We start from the raw sequence: 4880 nt of genomic DNA on the forward strand, positions 1-4880 counted from the left end.
ATGAACTGCTCTCTTTGCAAGAGCTGCTAAAGTGGATGCGCTCCACCGTCACAAGGAGCACAGTGTGGATACGCAACAATGGTTTAATTCCAACGCTTTAATAAAAGTGGTATAACTTGTTGCGCAGAAACTTGCCAGTGTAGACATACCCTGAGAAACTGTCAGAGACTGAGGTGTCAGTTAAGGAGGATTTGGAACAAGCTGGTAAATTAAACAGTAATAAGTCACCAGCACTAGATGATCTGGAAAAGGGGGAAAACAATGACGTGGCAAAGTTTGCAGATGATACACATTTACTCAAGATAGTTAGGTCTAAAGCAGACTGTGAAGAGTCACGAAGGGATCTCACTAAACTGGGTGACTGAGAAACACAATGGCAGATGAAATTCAATGTTGATAAGTGCAAAGTAATGCACACTGGAAAACATAATCCCAACTATACATATAAAATGATGGAGTCTAAATTAGCTGTTCCACTCAAGAAAGAGATCTTGAAGTCATTGTGGATAGTTCTCTGAAAACATCGGCTCAATGTGTAGCAGCAGTCAAAAAAGCGAACAGAATGTTAGGAACCATTAGGAAAGGGACAGATAAAACAGAAAATATCATAATGCCATTATATAAATCCATGGTACGCCCACACCTGTATGTAGTTCTGGTCTCCCTATCTCAAAAAAGATAGTAGAATTGGAAAATGTACAAATAAGGGTAGCAGAAAAGATTAGGGGCATGGAATAGCTTCCATGTGAGCAGAGATTAAAAAGCTTTAGACTGTTCAGCTTGGAAAAGAGACGCCTAAGGGGGGATATGATATAGGTCTATAACATCTTTGAATGGTGTGGAGAGAGTGAATAGCAAAGTGTTATTTACCCTGTCACATAACACAAGAACCAGGGGTCACCCAATAAAATTAGTAGGCAGCAGACTTAAAACAAATATAAGGCAATACTTCTTCACAGAATGGACAGTCAACCTGTGGAACTCATTGCCAGGAGATGTTGTGAAGGGCAGAAGTATAACTGGGTTCAAAAAAGAATTAAATAAGTTCATGGAAGATAGGTCCATCAATGGCTATTAGCCAAGATGGTCAGGGACACAACCCCATGCTCTGAGTGTCCCATAACTTCTGACTGCCAGAAGCTGGCAATGGATGACGGGAGATGGGTCACTCTATAACTTGCTCTATTCTGTTCATTCCTTCTGAAGCATCTGGCACCGGCCACTGTCAGGATCCTGGGCTAGCTGGACCATTAATCTGACCTGATATGGCAGTTTTACCTCTGTGTTTGGCACTGGTATGACCACTGCTGGAATACTGTGTCCAGTTCTGGTGACCACAATTCAAGAAGGATGTTGATAAACTGGAGAGGGTTCAGAGAAGAGCCATGAGAATGATTAAAGGATTAGAAAATATGCCTTATAGTGATAAACTCAAGAAGCTCTATCTACTTAGCTTAACAAAGAGAAAGTTAAGGCGTGATTTGATCACAGTTTATAAGTATCTACATGGGGAACAAATATTTAATAAGGGACTCTTCAGTCTAACAGTCAAAGGTATTACATGATTCAGTGGCTCGAAGCTGAAGCTAGACAAGTTCAGAAAAGGGCAACAAAAATTATTAGGGGTATGGAACAGCTTCCATATAAGGAGAAATTAAGAAGACTGGGACTTTTCAGCTTGGAAAAGAGACAACTAAGGGAGGGATATGATAAAGTCTATAAAATCATGACTGGTGTGGAGAAAGTAAATAAGGAAGTGCTATTTACTCTTTCTCATAACATGCAAATGACATGCACATGCAGAGCTTGTGTGAGGGCTCATTGAACTGCATCAGCAGAGCTGGGAGCAGGACTGGCTGCTGCAGGTCATGATAGATACTCCTGGGGGAATTCTGCATCACTGCACGTGCACAGAATTCATGTCCCCCGCAGATTTCTTTGCTTCCCCACAGAAAAAATGACTTCTGGCGGGGAAGCTGCAAGAGCGGTCACACGCCCCTCCCCAGCAGTGTAGGCAGCTTGGTTTGGGTGTCCGGAGCAGCCGGTAGGGACGTAAATCACCGCCGGGAGGGGGGTGCACGTGAGAGAGAGAGAGACACTCTGTCCCTCTCATTCGCTATTGCAGCACGCTCAGCATAGAGGGGCAGGGCTTTGGAGTGTTTCTGAGGAGGTAGGCGTGGGGCGGGCTCTGTCCCCTCAGGCAGAGCAGAATGTAGCAGCCTGCCTGCTTAGTGATTTATTCCCATTGTCTTTGTGAATTCCCCCAGGAGTATAAAACAGGTGTAAAAGTTTTAAGGCTTCTTTACATTGCCAGAGTGGTATAGAAGAAGACAGTATGGCCTTATAAATGCGTATAGTGCTTTAGTGATTAGAACTGGTCTAAATTTTTGGACTGAAAAAATTTCCTATCAAAATGTGCTCCAGGAACTGTTTGCTACTGACCTTTCTGGAGATGGTCAGTAGCCAATATAAATTGTGAGTTTTGATTCCCCTGCCCTCACTTGCTCTTCAGTTGCCTGTGATGTAACATGGAGAGCATATAGCTGCATATCTTTGTTGACTCGAAATAAAGGGTAAAACCTAGCTATATTACTATTAGGCAAGGGGGTTTGCTCCCCACTCCTGTTCGCTATCCATTATATTGTAGTTTAAATAAATTACCAAAATAATTGAAACCAGAGTGATTATATTGCATTATTTTGACAAATAAAATATGCAGAATTTTGCAGAATTTAAAAATATTGTGTGCAGAATTTTTTTTTTTTTTGGCAGAATTTTTAGTTTGGCGCAGAATTCCCCCAGGAGTAGATAGAGGTGCATTGGCTGAGCTGAGGGTGGGGGGATGGGAATGCAGAATTGTAGTCCATTAATGGGGCTGAGTGGGAAACCTTGCACAGCTCCAACACCAGCTCACCTGCTTCTGCCAGCATTGCCTGCCCTCTGTTCGTAGGCACAGTTCTCACTGAACTGCTTTTCTTGTGTTATTGGTTGTGTTTTCCAGACAATGGGGGTGGGGAGGAGAGCCAAGTAGACTTTTAGCTCTGGTCTACACTGCAGAGTTAGGTCAATGCCAGGCAACTTACATGGACCTAGCTATGGAAGCGTCTACTCTTCAGCTTCGCTTCCGCCAACGTAACTTCCCCGCTGCGCTGACTTAATAACTCCACATCCATGAGCGGCAGAGAGTCAAAGTTGATGGAGATAAGTTGATGCAGTGTCAGTGTAGACCAGTGGTCCCCAAACTTTTGAGGATTGCACTCCCTCCTCCCCCCCTTGTCTGTGCCCTGTTGGGTCCAGGAGTCGGGCCGTGGCTCAGGAAGGGGGGAATGTGGATGGGGTAAAGGGGCAAAGGCTGGGGCTGCAGCTGGAGGTGGCTCTGGGTCTGGGTCCAGGAGTGGGGCTGTGGCCAGGGCCTGAGGCTTGGAGATGAGCCACAGCCAGGCTGCGGTGGGGACCAGCAGCCGGGCAAGCAGCCAGGTGCGACTCCACTCCCGGCCCTATCCCCAGCCTCGTCCCCAGGTCGGGAACAGAGCCACAGCCAGTGGTTGAGGCTGGGGGTGGGACCAGAGCAGAGCTGAGGACTGGGGAGGGGCTGGGTGGTGCTCCCTCTCCTCTCCCTCCTCCCCTGTGGGGGCTGGTCCAGGCCCCGCTGCACCCCTTGGATGTTCCTCCATGCCTCCCCTAGGGGGGATGCCCCACAGTTTGGGGACCTCTGGTGTAGATGCTGTGTTGCTTATGTCCACTCATACTGGCTTTCAGGAGCCATCCCACACTGTCCCACGCCGACTTTACAATTGATACTAGCGCTCCTGGTGAGGATGTGCACCGCTGACACAAGGAGCAAAGTGTAGACATGTACAGGCAATGTAATTACTACGGCGGCTGCATGCCGACGTAAGTTAGGTAGATATAATTTTGAAGCATAAACATGGATTTAGCCTTTCTTGGGGCCTGGCAAAGTGCCTTGGGTATGGTCCCTCGCAGCTTTCTCTCTCAGAGGTAGGGAGTGGTGCTGGTAGCTGAATTTCCTCATGCCCTTGGACCCAGCTCTAACTGCACTCTGCTGTTCTCCCCCTGAAATGCACGCAGCTCCCTCCTGCACTCCAGACTGGATGCATCTCAAGTGCCCCACTTATTTCTGCCGTTGATTCGCCACTTAGCTCCCTCTTCCCAAGCACCCTGTGGGTAAAGCCCTCCTTGCCCACATTGCTGGCATATGGTGATGCCATTCTATAATGAATGGTGCAGCTGCCGCTGGAATCCCGTGGGCAGGACTGGCTACCCAATCTGAAAAAAGGAAACTGCAGAATTAGAGAGGTTCAGAGAAGAGCAACATGAATGATTGGGTCTGGGAAAACTCTCCAGTGAAGAGAGATTGAAATGACTGAGATTGTTCCCTTAGAGAGGAGAGGGATAAGAGGTGATGTAAGTCAGTCAAATAATTGTCTAGAAGTGATAGATTGGGAGTGTCTGTTCTTTCTGTTTGATAACACTAGAAAAAGGGGACAGTCAATGACTTTAAAAGGGAACAAATTCAACACTGATAAAGGAAATGCCCTTTCATACAGCAGGTAATCACCACAGAGTTTTGTTGAGGCCCAGAACTTAGCAAGATTCAGAGAGGAATTGGACACTTACTGGGTAGTGAGACTGTCGGAGAAAAACTGAGTTCTCACTTTTTGTTTGGGTACAGCAAGTCAGATGCTTTATTAACTCTCAAAATTGTGCAGAGGGAGAGAGCTAAGCAGGTCTCCCAACAGGTAAACAATTACAGCAAGCATTTATACCTTTTGTTACAGACAATAATGAGCAACAACTGCATTTTGTTTATACATAGGTCATTTTGATATCTTGTTTTGCTCACTAATGTAGACTCTTAG

Source organism: Terrapene carolina, unplaced genomic scaffold (assembly GCF_002925995.2).
Source record: "Terrapene carolina triunguis isolate 2854851 unplaced genomic scaffold, T_m_triunguis-2.0 Scaffold93, whole genome shotgun sequence".
Taxonomy (NCBI): Eukaryota; Metazoa; Chordata; order Testudines; family Emydidae; genus Terrapene; species Terrapene triunguis.